The sequence below is a fragment of the Streptopelia decaocto genome (genome assembly GCF_964273445.1).
Source record: "Streptopelia decaocto genome assembly, chromosome: 20".
In the NCBI taxonomy this organism is placed as follows: domain Eukaryota; kingdom Metazoa; phylum Chordata; class Aves; order Columbiformes; family Columbidae; genus Streptopelia; species Streptopelia decaocto.
In genome coordinates, this window is record NC_138675.1 from 3,600,396 (window position 1) to 3,616,097 (window position 15,702).

Consider the following 15,702-nt stretch of genomic DNA (forward strand, 5'->3'; position numbering starts at 1 on the left):
TGAATAAAAGAACAATTTCACTTTAAACACTGACAAATTTCAGGCAGGACAGAGAAGAAACACTGAAATCTTTGCCAACAGCTATAGCACTCATTTCCCTTTCTCAATTCAGTTATTATGGTTTCTGTTGTTCTTTCTTCTATAAATCTGGGTTTTTTAAAGTGAATTTATCTGTAAATTACTTGATCATAACAAAGATGAACATCACTCGAGGAGAAACAAAATCCAATTAATATTTCCCAATTCAACAAGAGCAGATATAGCAGCTGAGTTTTTATTTTGTAGTTTGTTCAGATACCTGGTTTTGATCTTTACTACAGTTTAAATCACCTTAGAAGAAAAATCAGGATCTACTTCTTAGAGAAATTGGTTGATCACTGCTCACAAGATTCAAAGCATTTGATTTTCAGTCTCTCATCTAGCACAAGGTATTCAGAGAAATGCACATTATAAACTTTGGAGATCAGCATCATTTTATCTGTCAAACTAACAGAGAACAATTTGCAGCCAGAGCTTGTTAATTTAGGATTCTATCTATTCAGTTCTGCAACAGTGGTTCTGTGTGCAGCCTGTGCCTCAGGCTGTTCTGCTCGGAATGTCACAAATCCCCAAACTCTTCCAAGGCTCTGCCACTGTTGCCTGGAGACCTCACCTTGACGCTTTCCCTCTCCCCATGACAGGTGACGATCTTTTTCTCGGACATCGTAGGCTTCACAAGCATTGCTGCCTCCTGCACTCCCTTGCAAGTCGTTGAGATGCTCAACAATCTGTACGTCTGTTTTGACAGCAGGATTGAGTCTTACGACGTTTACAAGGTGAGTACAAACCTGCAGGCAAGGAGCCTGGAACCTGCTGAAATCTTTCCTACTTTGTTTCCTAGTGAATACCAAACACACCAGGCCAGCTGGGCAAAAGCCATGAAATCCAAGACCCCCCAGGCACAGGGACTACACCGCAGCTTGGCAAGTGGTGAACAGCCGAGATATATTTTATTCTGCTCTCATTTTGAAAGAAAAGCTTGGTGCCTGCCACTTAGTGCCACGTGCCTCTTCCCATCAGGTGGAAACCATTGGTGATGCCTACATGGTGGTGAGCGGCCTGCCGGAGAGGAACGGCACGAAACACGCTGACGAGATTGCCAAAATGTCTCTGGATCTGGTGGCGGCAGTTCGACAGGTCGTGATCCCCCATATGCCAACGGGCAGACTGCAGCTGCGGGCTGGGATACACACAGGTACGCGGGCTGAGCTGGAGGCATGAGACAAAGAGAACAGGACACAAGAACTGTGTGAGGAGAAAAGAATTCTGCATTTCCGTATGAGCCACTGGCTCTCCACAGCACCCCAGGATGAATATTTCTCTGGCTTCCAGCAGTAACAGTGGGGTGAAAAGACTTTTGCTTGCATCAGTGTAGAAAGGGCTGTGAAACAATTTAGTATTGGCAAAGTGCATGTTGCACTGATATCAGCATCAATTAGCTAATTAGCTAATCAAAACAAGACATCTCCTTAGGTAAACAATGTGCAGCCAGATCTGAGATGTGCTGAATATTCCCCATTCCTGTTGCTCCCCGAGGACCCAGAGACCAGCAAAGGTGTCTGCACTGGGCATCTCAATGCACTTTTTCCACTTGTTTCTTACTGGGGTCTCTCTGTCTTGTATTTTCTCAGGACCCTGCGTAGCTGGAGTTGTTGGGTACAAAATGCCTCGTTATTGCCTTTTTGGGGACACTGTAAACACAGCCTCCCGCATGGAGTCCACCAGCTTGCGTAAGGCATCTTCCCCTTCCTTGGGCGGCCTCCTCAACCTGACATTTTCCAAAGAGGAGGAGGAAACACTGGGCTGATAAATGCAGGAGGGCTGGTGTGTGGTCTCTGGGAACAGGGGAATCATTCATTTCTAATGCTCTGTTCTGAATCCTAGCGCAGAAGATCCATATCAGTTCTGCTACATATGACGCCCTTCTCACAGATGATGCGTATGAAATTGAACCGAGAGGAGAAATTGAAGTCAAGGTAACAGCTTTTCTGTAACGTTGCAACAGTAAAGGTGTTTAATGAGGTAGGAAAGAGAAATGAAAGATTTGGCCACTGCTCTTCTGTGAATTGCAAGTCAATTTTTAACTGTGGCCCCAAGGTTCTTTTCCTAATTCAGTTGGAAATGGTCATACATTACTCCTCCTAATTGATGAAGAAGTGTTACTATGTGCTTTGAAATGCAGCTGCTATGTCTGCACCTGCCCAGAACCACACAAATGTGGGTGGAAGTGTTAGGATTCAGTTATGAAGACATGTGGGTATAAAGCTGATTTTAAACCCTCAGCAATACTGCTAGTGACCAGCAAGCCCTTTCTCTGAACTGAAAGAATTATTAGCACACAAAATGCATATAAATTACAATTCTTTCTCCAAAGAGCAGCCACTTAAAAGAGAAGGAGAGGTAATAAATGCAGTACAGGTAGTAGCCTTGGCCATAGCGATGCTCTGCTTAATCCCCCATGAAAATAGCTGTTTTCTGCTCTCCTTTTCTTGTTTCAGGGCAAAGGGAAAATGAAAACCTACTGGCTTCTTGGTAACAAGAACTACAGCGTCCAAAATGACAGCCTGGTGTGTCACTGGAATCCAGCGATCTCCAAGAAAAACTCAGAGAAATCAAAGCAAACTGAATTACTTCCTGATGTTGACAATTAGTAACTCTACACAGAGTCCAATTAATTCGTAAGTGGGCTGTACACATTATTAACCCTGTGTTGCTGGCTGCAATTCCAGCATGAGGGAACCATCCTGATGGGAACAGGAGCACAAGTGTGAGGGTGAGGGTTTGGCCCATCTCCTCTCCCAGTCGACAGGCTCATGTAGAGCACTACTGCTGCACAAGAGAAAGATCTTAGCACATTACAGTTCTTTTTTTTTAAGGGAGGTAAAGCAGTGCTTAATGGTTGCAACAAAAAATCATATTACAGCAAACTACATCACAGAAAGCCATGAGGAATACAAATCAAACACTTAAAAAAAATAACTCTTTTTAAAGCCAGCCAAGGGGATGGTGGTGGGTTGGGTTTTTTTTAAATGCTTGATGTTTATCTAACTGGAGACATGTGGAAGCTGCACAGTGTTAAACAGACAGACAATCACATGTAGACAAACATATAAGTCTATATATCTACATAAATCTAGGGTGATGCCCAGGACGGATACTGAAAGGCTGCAATCCTTTCATCGGGTTCCTGTCAGTGCTCAGCAAATGGGATCAAATGGGAAAAAGGAACAAACAAACAACACCAAAAAAACCAAAACAGGAAAGAGGGAACAGAGATAAATGTTGTTGAAAAGCCACGACTTTCAAGTCAGTGAAGGAAAATGCCTCAGGTGCACATATCCCCTCATAAGCTGGCATGAAAGGAACAGAGCCGGGGAGAGGAGAGGGACAGCTGGGGACAGCTGGGGACTGCGGGGCAGCTCAGGGCCACCCGAGCCCCACGCTGCCTCTAATTGTTATGAAAATCCTGGGTCAAGATCAGAGGCAAGTTATTTGCATGGAAAATTGAGCCTGTTCTGATCTTCATCACTTCAGAGGCTTCAGTGCAGATTTTTAATTTAGAAAATAGTAGAAAATGGCCCTGTGTGCTTGATGATAGATGGCAATTAGTGTTTATTAACGAAAAATGCTTTGGTTCAACTCTGAACAATCCCTCTCCAAAGAGGAAGGAGGAAGTGATGAGCTGCTTTCTATGCATATGGCTGATGCTTTGATATGGTGGCTCATTTCCAAAGATTTTTGGGTTGTCTATGCCTAACATGCAGCAAGGCTTGGGGTGAGTGAAGGCTGAGGCTGGACAGGTTGACTGGTCTAACTCAGAGACTCACCTTTGGTAAGATGAAACATCTTCTGGACTGAAAACCTGGGTCTGGATCAGACTAACACGAAGTCTCAAGTTTACTCTACGATGGGGTAGTGGTTTCAACCTGGTCAAAGGCACAGAAACAGACCTTCAACAAGACAAATCCTGTAGAGACCTTTTCGAGTTTGATGTACAAAGTTAGTTTCTCCATTGCCTTCCCTGAGTAAAGCTCAAAGGTTACCCCTCATTTCCATAAAGATCATATGGATTATTGTAGCCATCCTGCACCAGTGATAGTGCTGAGTTACAGGGATCCAGAGTCTGGATAATAAGCTGTCTCTGCAGATCTAGAAACAAGAATCTGGGTGTCTTTCAGCCAGCCTGTTCTCACCTGAGTTCTCCCAAGGCCAGAGCAAGACAGTACAATAATCAGCATTTTCCTACACTGAACGCCAGGTGTCATTACAGACCTGCCTGATAAACGACACATTCACAAGAGAACACTGGACTCCAGTCCCACACACACTTTGTCACAGGCAGTGAAAGGAGAAGAAAGGAATGTCATTGAGCTGCCACAACATTCTCCTCTCGAGGTGGAGAAGGACCGAAGTTAGAAGAGCAAAATAAGTCTTTTAAGACAAGGCATTAAATGGTAACATGCCCTTGAAACCAGAAAGCAGGTAAAAAGGGAGGCAGATTAGGAATATGAAATAGAAAACAGCACATATCCTGGAGTAGCTGGGATGATCCCTATGGCCCAGATGCAGAAACGGAAGCCAAAGAAGAAAAAATAATCAAGGCTGCTCACTTTACTGTGCTAACATCTTGTTCAATAAATGACCTAATCTGTGGGCTCTGCACTGCTTTTCAGGGTGTTAAGAAGGTTGTTCTTAAAAGACACATGTCAAAATGAGAGGGGAGGTGGGAAGCTGGAAACAAAAATAGTTATTTTAAATTAATCAGTTTGACAAAGTTTTTGCCAATGACATTTCAAAGGTCCTGGATGATACAGCTAGAGAAAGGGAGTGAAAGCTACCCCAGCCTGTGCAGCAGTTGGGGTAATTCAGCTGCTCACCCAGAATGGAGAAGCCCTGTCCCCCAAGTCCCTTCTGTCCTTCCATTAACGTGCTGGTGTGCTCCCAGCTCCTGCTGGGATGCTCAGCACACAAAGTCCTGCTTTGTTCTCATTCATTAAAGCCCAGCTGGAGCCAGGTGCTGGGGGTTTGGTTTTTAGAGTATTCAGTAACACCAGCCACTTTGCACTCACCTTACGTGAGCCAACAGTATTTTTAGTCCTCTGCTGAATGATGGCAAGCTGGGAAGCTCCCCCAGCGAACGGTCCTGCACCCACTGGAGACCAGGCCCTGCAGTGACCCTGGCAGCCCCCAGGGCTATTGGTCTTTGTCTCATGTTCCTGCTTTCAGTCCTGGTCAGAAAAGGCCCGTTGGACAAATCTGCCCAGGATCCAGTTGGATGCCCAAGGGCTTTTTGCCTTTTCCTATTTATCCTTCAGGACGTGGTGCACTAGAGACTGCAGGGAGTCCATTAGCTGATCAACTTACCTGCAGATACAAGGAGCTGCTTAATTAGTAGGTATAAAGGAACAAAAGGGATGTGTGTCAATCACAACAGAGCAACATAAAGACAACAGCTGCCTGAAAACATTTTCTCCTTTCCTATTTAGAGTTATTTAAAGATGTGGCTTTTTACTCTATGCTAATTAAAAACAGCAGTTCAGGCTTGCATTGATCCTTCAGTACAAGAGCTTGTGTATTCAAGCTCATGGAAACAGCAAAAGGCAGGAGCACAAAAGCCCAGTGATTTTGTGGAGTTTGTGCTCCTTGTCCTCAGCTCACAGTAATTCCTAATTGTCCTGTAGGTTCTCAAAGCAGGTCACTGCTGCACATGCCCTTCAAGGACAGCACAGCAGATGCGAACTGACCTTGCTATGGGATGCAACCACAGTTTATTGACTCCTAAGCCAGTGCTCATCCAGTTAGGCCCCAAAAAGCGAGGATGGTGATTAGAGCAATTGTCCTGGGCAAACCACAGAAGACACTCTGTGAGTCCATTCACCATACTTCTAAACATCGTATCTGGCTGCAGCCAGTCCAGAAAACAACAAATTATTTCTATTGCAAAGTCCTTGAATTACAGAACAACTCATCCAGATTGGACCAGATTCATACAACTTTGTAACGTGCCATCACCTGAGTTTCTGCCTCTCTGGAACATTCCTGTCCTTGCTCAGCTCAGCATGGGTCTAGCAGTGACAACAGTTTCCCCATGACGCTACTCAATATTTCTTACTGCCCAAATTTAGGCTGACAGAGGCCTTAGCTATGGACCCTAAAGACTAGAGATTTTGTTTTTAAGCTCTCAAGAACATGCACAAGGCAGGAGAGTGTCAAAGTCTATTTCAGGGAGGTGTTCGTGGCACTCAGGCTAAAATTAGACCATTTGTTCCTAAAAAGACCGTGTAGAACGACAAGGATTTGGCAAGAGGCTCTTCAGTGGGGAATGTGACACAGGAAGCGCCGGCGCGGCTGCTGGCAGTGATGTCACCCGGCTGCGGGGTCCTGGGAAGCTCCGCAGCGAGCACTGGAACTTGTTCAAGCCACTCTGTATCTGCAGGCGGCTGAGTGCAGGGCAGGGCGCGAGGCAGAGGTGTCGACAGGCTCCACCGCTTAACGCTCCCCGATAAGGGAATCTGTAGCCGCGACACAGAACTGTTATTCTTGCACTATTTGTGATGGGCTCTTCAGCGAAGTACCGGTCCCCTCTTCCTGTCATGCCCCTTCCTCTTGCTGCTCCAGGAATCGCTGCCTTCTGAATGTTCTGCCTTCCCCACGTGGCTCAGCAGCACTCGTGCTCAGCGGCCTCGACCTGGCGGGATCGTTAGGGAACAAATCAGTGGGCGCTGGGCCCAGGAGCTCAGCCGGGAGGGACGGGACATTTTGTTGTCTCAATGAAGGTACTCGCTTTGAAGCTAAGTTAAGGGGTATCAAATCAAGCTCTTGGACCTGTATAAGTAGAGATCTGTTTTGAGGTTTAAATACAGTCGTATAATGATTAGGGATGTTCACAAAGTAGCTCTGGAAAGCCACATGGTGTGACAGGTAGGAGGTACAGAGATTTAAATACCTCTCCTCCAGTAGAAGCTTTCTGGTCATTGGTGAATTACCGGGTATCTGCAAAAGCTCTCATTCATTCTCGCCTCTACGATTACAAAGCTGCACAGACAACAACCTGGTTTAATAACATCCATGTGAGACAGGGGAGCACCAGACACACGTTGTGCAGGAGGTAAATACAGAGACAAACAGTTGCTCAGACTGCAGGCAAGACTGTAAAAGTGATGCACATTTCCAATTTGCAAAGCAATACTTTAATCACTGGTCAATCCTACGTCTGACATAACTGAAAAGAGGCCAAGCCTTAGCCAAATCATCCTGCTCTCAATGCTTGACACAAGGAAACAAGGAGAGAGAACAACACAGAGAGAGAAGTGCGCTCTAGCAATTTGGAGAGCAGATTATTTACAAGACCAGCAGCGAGACAGCATGAGATGTGTCTGCGAGTCAGGTCTGTTTGGACTTTAATGAAGGGCTCCTGTGCTGTGGGCAAAATGAGATCGACATGACCCAGCCCGAAGGTTTGTCTTGGCTCTGACTTCAGTGATAAGCGCCACGGATGTCGGAACCTTGGACCAAAACAAGCCCTCAGCTTTGTAAGCCACTGAGCAAGACCCCAGAGAGGCTTCACCTTACAAACCTCCCCTTCTTCTTTTTGTTTTTTAACTGACTAATCCCCTTCTGGTTTACATCAGTTCAAAACCAGTTGAAACTATTCAGTTCATTAATCAATACTTAAAATGGTTTCTTTTTGAAACAAACAAACAAATAAAACCAAACCATCAATTTTCTAGAAAATGTAGTTTGCTGGTTTTCTCCTATTACCACCTTCCTTGCCTTCCACCCTCCCAAAATAGCCACAACCATTAATACATGTATGTGTCTTTCCTCACCGGTAGTTTCGGTGTGTCTGGAGGTAGTTATTGTTCTAGCTGTGGTTAGAGATTAGGACTCAGAATTCATTTTAAACCTTCTAGAATTAAAGAAAGGTCAGATTTGGAGCGGTTTAGCTGTTCAGGCCCATATCCCCTTTACTCCTTATTGTCAAAGGGCAGCTCTGATTTATTAGCATGTCATTTGGTGGATTTGCACCCTAGTTCACCTCTGCCTCTCACAAGCCACCTCTCTGCACTAAAGTATCATCATGTGCTAAAGTGCTAAATATGTTTTGGTCCTATTACACATGTCAGGTGCATCTGACCTATCGAGGCCAAAGAATGTTGCTGTATCACATCCCTTCTCTCCTCCATTCACTCTTCCCATGGCCAATATTTTAGGCCTTCTTGGTCATTTCCTGATCTGCTCTGGTCTGAGATATGATGTCATGGCTCACAACGGTCTTCACACTTCAACACCAGGCAAAAAATGTGCTGTTATCCTTGGGGAGGTGTCATGGTCAAACAAATCCTCTCGGTCAAACAATGCAGAAGTTATGTGAAGAATTTCCAGTGGGCAAGGGACGCTAAACGCATTCTCTGCTTCCAAAGTTTGGTGGTGTCTCTCAGCTATGCGAAGAGGAGCCCTGCTAGCATGCTGGTTTTAACTAAACACAGTTAAGGGTTTACAGCATAGATGCTTCCTCACAAAATGTTGTTTTTTTCAAATATGGGTTTGGGTGCCCAAATGAAGACCCTTTGGAGGGTTCTCCTGCATTTTAGAAAACACTGAAGCACTATTTCCTGTAAAAAGGACTAGTAACATGTCCAACTCGGACAGATTGTGTAGCTGTATTCTTACCCTACCTGTCCATTACTGCTTACTATTGCACAGCTTTCCCACCCAGCTTTCAGACAGCACATTTGGTGTTTGCAATCCCAGCACAAGCCCTGACATCCAGCTACTCCCATTTCTCTTTTGTCCAGAGGGCAACGGCCAGATAGCGCATCCCAAGGGGAAGCACCCAAGTCCAAACAAAGTTCAGGATGACAACCCTCAGTGACAAATCTATTCCGACCCACAACATTTCCTCCAGCCACCTCAATGTCACCACAAGGGCACAGGGAGCAATGCAGCCCCTGGGGACTCTGCAGATGAAGGCACAGGGCCTGATACCCCCATGCTGAGGCTTTGCAGCAAGTGTCTAATGGGAAAGGCAGGACCATGAGGTGCCTAATGTGACAGGAGAGGTGTGAATGCAGCACTGACAGTGGAGTTTATCTCAAGCACGAACACAGGCTCCAGCCCTGTAGCCTGAGCACCTTATCATAGCTTTAGAAGTGTTAGTTTTTGAGATGCTACTCGCCCATCTCGCTGTGCTGACAAGCAACAGCTAAAATATCCTGCCCCTCTGGCCTGCGGCCATGCCATTCTCCACCACAAAAGGAGGGAGCTATTTCCAGAAGCTTGGCGAACACAGTGAGTATTTTCTGGGAAAATAAAGAAGGGTTGTCAAATCAAGAACAGTGGGTGATAAGAGTCGTCCATAGCTACATTGAATTACTAAGAAAGACCAGCTTAGCTAAGCTCTGGATGAGGCTGCATTCCTCCCACTGCAGCTCAACCACCCGAGGCAGGAAGGACTCTCCTGCTCACAGTAGCCTGATGTGCATTCACTGCGGACTTCCAGGATAGTCTCCAACTGCTTGCCACACTGTGACATGAAAGATTTGCCCTCTAATCCTAGTGAGCAAGTGTGGGCACATCCAAGCATCCAGTTGTGCCTGAACTTTTGAGAAGCATTGATGAAGAGCACTGTAAATGTAAGCAGGAAAAATAATACACACATGAATTCTCTGCCCAACAAAAATCGGGATGGTTTACCTCTCTGTTCTCAAAAAGCAGGAACCTACCTACACAACTGTGCAGTCAAGGAAAGTCCACAGAGAGATGTGGACTGAGATGTGTCAAAACTAATAGACAACTGGGATCCTGCTCAGGGAACACAAAACTGAGGTTCTGCACAGCGCCACTCTCTCACATCTACAGCGTGTTCAGTGGAGGACAGGCTTTATGTAATGGCTACATTTTTAGTTAGTCGAGTTATTCTTAGGTTCATCAGCAGTTTGTTAGGGAAGGGAGAGGGGAAGTAATCAACCAGAGCAACTTCCAGGAACGATGCCATTTCATTCCTGTAGCTGTTTGGCCATTTCTAGAAATGCCTTCTCCTTCAGCACGCTCTACGCTGACAAATGGCATGCAGCAATAAATAGCACAATGGGATGGTGTGACCACTTGGCCCTTTATTTGGTTTCTTGGCTAGCAAACTTTCCAGATCAATGGGCACTGTTGACACCACTCTGAGCTATTCCAGGATGCACCAGGTTGCAAAGAGAAACCTGGCAAGTGTTACTCCAGACAAAATGCTTAAGAAATGTGCTCCCCGCTCCCCTCTCATCTTATAGAAACTTACATTCTACAAAATCCATTACAAGAGTCCAGATCAACACATCTAGTGGTGGATCTAAAGTCAGCCAACCACCGGAACATCTGACGCTTTGCTGTACACACCAACATACCACACACACACACTCATATATCACACGCGTGCCATGTGCCTTCCCGAGACATAACCACCCACATGTTCCAGCACAGCTACTAGAGCCTAAAGCCTGCAGCCCCTTCTTATACTGCACGTACAAGGTTCTTGAATAAAAGATTGAAGCCGTCATTTTATCAAAACCTCCCACAGTGTCCAGTTTGGGGTTTTTTTAGCCAGAACTTGTTCTATCGAACTTGGAGGCATATTCTCTGCTCACCAGGAGAGGTCACCACACACCTCACTAACACAAAGGCAGCTAAACCGAAGGGAAGAGGAGAGGTGAGATCTCACAGGAGTAACCACCTAGTTTTGCTGGGGAAATCTCAGCTCAAAACAATTTGGGATATGTAAACTCCACGCTGCACAGCTAATCCATGTTTTCAGTTGCAGTGTGGTTACTGACAACATTCCTGCCTTTCCAAATCAACTGGGCAGCAAGATGCTGTTCATCTTGCTAGAGGTGAAGCTTAGCCAAAAATATAGCTCAGGTGAGGATTCATGGAACATGAGTCTTTCTTTAAGCCTCTGCCTCTCACCAGGCACTGACCACAAGTCTTGTGCCATTGCTCTGAACACCTCCGCTTGTTTCCCATTTGTTTCAGGATTCATTCTACTGGGGTTTCCAAAATTCCTCAATTTTGTTTCAGCTGATCATACAATGTTTGTCTAGCTGTCATTCCTTCCTTGCTTCTCACATTTGTGTAATACCAACTCCCTCCTGTCTTCCCATCATCCTGCCATGATTAATCTGAGAATCCTCTCCAGTACTATAGCCTGTAAAAAACATCTGTATTTTCATACCAGTTCTCCAGCAGTTTTCACATTTCATCTGCTTTACACCATTTGTTGAAGAGTGCTAAACCACAGGCAGTGGGGCTCTGTGTGTTTAAAGTACCTTGGGAAAAGCAGATTGCCTCTAGATGTCAAAAGAATTCACAGCAAAATTGTTCTAACCATCAGCAAGACTAACAGAGCAAAGTCAGGGATCTTTAGTATCAAACCCCACAGCAGGACCACTGAACCTAAAAACGCCCTCATGCATGAAGAAAAAGCTCTTCTGGGAAACAAGTGGTTGAAAGGGGGCCAGAAACACCCACCAGTGAATCAGTGGATGTTGTGCTTCTCTCCCCAGTGCCATCCAAGTGCCAGCACTGGGGATAATGAGAGAAGTCAGGTTGGTCTGGGCAGCTATGGGCCAGATACACAAGTCCCACGTGGCTTCTTCGTTTCCACCCCTGCTGCAGCAGAGATCAGAATTGAGCCCAGCTCCTCAAGCAGCATTACGGGACAGTCATTTGACTGGCACTGAGCACAATCTCCTGCTATTTCATCCCCTCCCTCACTGCTGCTTCCCTGCCGGCCTTCATTAGTGTCAGCAGAACGTGATAAATGTGCCTGACAAACACAATATTAAAATTTTGCCATCAAAACCCAATGCTCCAGAACCACCTACGACCTGCTATGAAATGCCAGCCCACCGCCCTCCTTGTCCTTGGACAGCCTAGACCCTTTATTGTGCCAACGGGCTACAGAGAAAAATATCCCCTCTTCACCCCTATCAAAGAGATGAGCGAGCATTAGCAAGAGCAGAACAGATCAGGCAAAGGCAAAACACATTCGTGGGACCCCGAAGAATGATGGGCCCCTGGCGTCAGCTGCCATCACAGAGCTGATGTTCCCACTGTGACGGAAGCGCTGCAAACACATCACTGCCCTTTCAGCCGGCTGCGCTGAGCCAGGACACGCTGGCCCGAGCGACTGGGAGGGAGAGGAAGGCTGACAAGGGTCACTGAGCGAGGAGGGAGGAGAATAACGAGTTACTGCGTCTGTGCTCTAATGATATCTACCTAAGCACACCACACGCTGTCAGCTTCAGAGCTCAGCTTCCTCACAAGAGCCTGTAGAGATGAGGCAGATATTTCCCCATAGGAAAAGGATGCCCTAATCCTACTCTTTTCATAAGAAATAAGTTCTCTTCTGGTACAGGAGAAATATCTCCATAAGCTAGGAAACAATTGACTGTTGGAGATGAGCAATATGTGCCAACCTGCCTCCTTCTTGATACTCCCATACTATAGAGAGGATTTGCCATATAAATGAACACTCAAATCACTTCAGAAACAGGCACGAATAAATGTTTTAAGTTGGATCCACGGGAGAAGAGGAATTTCTTCCTCAGCTTGAGTCATGCAGAATCTTTCTTTGCACGTCAGCTTGATTTCAGCCACACTGTCTGTCACTCAGGCCAGTAACCAATGTAAATCACTTCTTTCATTTTTAGGGTTTGGATTTCCCTTCTACAAAACACATTATTTTGTCTCATAGGCTACTAATGCCATGTTATTATGTTAGGTAATAAGACTCAGTTCTGGCTAAGTGTGCTTTGTGAAACACTCGTCCCCCTGATTTGGTACTTCATAGTGACAAAGGAGCCAGGTGAATGCATAGCAGATACAATTTGCTTTCTGTCTCACTTCATACTACTCTCACAGTTATTTTTCTCTGGGTAGAAAGCAAAGGTATAGCAGCCAACTCAAGGAACACTGAGCTAAACAAATGGTCATACTTAAATGGCACCAAGGCAGCAGAGACCTTCAGATTCACAGAGTGATGCTGCATTGCCTAAGTGTAAAATGCTCCTTTTATTCAACACCAGAAAACAGAACTATTTCCTCCCTCCTCCTCCTCCTCTGAGAATGAAAACAGACCAGAACCTCAAACCAATCCTTGCATGGGCAGGAACTCAAAAGGTAGACTTGGGAGGGGTTGGAGGAAGATATAAAGGCTGGTAGCTGGAGACACAGAGCAGCACTGAACAGGAGAGACTCAAGGGGAGCAGGAATCAGAGACACCAAAACATGAAGATGAACCTGAAACTTCTTTTTTGCCCTGGGTTCCTTCTGCTGCTTATTGTCAGCCAAAACCAGGTGAGGGCCAGGCCCATCTCCAGCTTACAGGTAAGTGATTGGCTGCTCAATAGAACTGAAAGAAGCTGATGCTTCCTTAGGGCTTAGTTCAGATTAGCTCTGTTTCTTCCAACCCCAGTAGGTGACATTCAAAGAAACAAGGACAGCAGGAACCCTGAGGTGGGGTGACACAGAGTTATTAAATGGAGGGATATTAAAGTAATCGATTGCTGGATTTAAATTTCTGATCACCTGAAGCAATTGAAAGGAAAATGCTTTTTCCTGTGGGGTCAATTTGGGGATTACAGATTTAAGGTAATCCTGTGACTGAGTGAAGCAATAAGCTTTTGGAATAAAAGGAATTTTTCTGGAAGGGCTCCTGCCTAGAGGCCTGGAGCAGTCACCCTAGTTTAAGCTGAAGAAGGAATGAATGGTTTGTAACTGCATGACCTCCTCCTCAGATCAGTGGTGCAGTCCCTGCTTGTGAGCCCCAGAGACAGAATGTGAGAAAAAGAGAAAGTTTGTGTGTGTGTGTGTGTGTGTGTATGTGTGTGTGTGTATTTGTGTGTGCAGGAATTCCAAGTCATTTGGAAAATACATTTCAGCTGCCTGACTAGGGATCTGCTATTCCCAAATATGAAGTAACCTCCCAGTCTGTAAAGAAATACATAATTCTTCTAGTACCAGTTGCAGCACATCTCCTGTCATTGCATTGCTTCTCTTATTATTCCAAGGTATCAATCATCTTCTCTTGTTCCTTAATCACTCTTGACCAAGCCTCTTTCATTGTCTTCCACAATTTATCCCATAGCTCAGATACCCAGCTCTAGGAAAGACTTAACTGGCAGTTTGTCAGCTCAAAACTATAGAATACAGTAACAGAATGGAGCCTTGGAGCATTTTGAGAGAGCATACAGTGTTAGCTCAGAGCAGCTCTGTGAGCCAGAAGAAACTAAAGATAACCATCAGCAGCTTCAGAAATCACATCAGTACTTTCAATCTTTTGATAAATGTTCAAAATAAGTTTCTCCAAACTTAGCACTGACTATGGCTTATATGAAAATAATGACAGAGTTCCCAGAACCCCTCTTTTTTCTCTTCTCCTCCCCCTCCACCATCTACCTTTCCCTTTTTTCAGAGTCTGTCCAAACTGTTAGATGAGGACTTGGAGCATCCCCTGTTCCCAGAAGAGACGGACCATGAGCAAGACGACACGATCCCAACAGGTGCCTTTGATCAGCAAGATGCTGAATACCAGTGGACCCAAAACACCAGGGACCAGCCTGACAGCATGCCCATGGGTGATGGTGCTGTCCAGAGGTTCTTGAGCGACCTCCTTAGTTTACCCCGCAGATACAGAAGAAGAAGCAAAAAGGGCCTCTCCAGGGGTTGTTTTGGTGTCAAGCTGGACAGAATTGGGTCACTGAGTGGACTGGGTTGCTAACTGCTTACTATGGTAAGAGAAAGCCAGAGGCAAGTGGTCTGTGTGTTTGTGTATAACTTGTATAAATATGCAGCTTTAAGTAAATGATGCCTTAAAGTAACTGTTACCCTCTTATTGCAAACACAGTTTACCACTTTTACCCTCCTCAGAACTCACTGTCATCAGATGTACACCTAAAACCTGTGAATGCCACATCCCTGCTTTACCTGCTTTCACTCCTTTCTCCACGTCAGCTGTACACATTCCATCTTGTCACAGAAGCCAGGTCAGAGAGGTTTTCACCAGCTCCCCAGGGATGCTTGTGCCAATCCAAAGAAACTCTGAGCAGAACAGTGGAGTTGAACCTGGCCCTAGAACAGTAAGAAATCAGTTAATTTCCATGCGTGAAATCCTGTCTGCTTCTCTTTCTTTTACTTATTCCTCTGTTTTCTTGACAGGCCTGACTTTGAGGTTTCAAAGGACCTGTTGCCTTTCAGTGAGATATTCAGCCCTTATTCGCATTTGCTCCACCAATCCATCTACTACATGATGCACTGAGCAAATTGCATCCTCCCTCTCTCCTGAGTTCCCTGGCCAGTAGAACACACCATTGCTGTACTGCCTGTTTGTATCAGAGTAACAATTGGTGAACATCTGTCTGAAATTTAATTACAAAAAAACATTTGTACTATTTGTGTACTAAATGTATAAATAAACAAGTCTCATTATGTCACAGACAATAAACTGGTTTCCATAATTTGGTGAATTTACTTGGAGCCTTTGCTGAGATACTTTCATGTATCGTTTCTGAAACTGAAGCAGTGCCCCAGTTTGCAGTTAGACACAATCCACTAAAACTCACAAGCATTTCAAAGAGCTACTTTCTGGCAAAATGGACTTTTAAACTATTCTTCCATAGA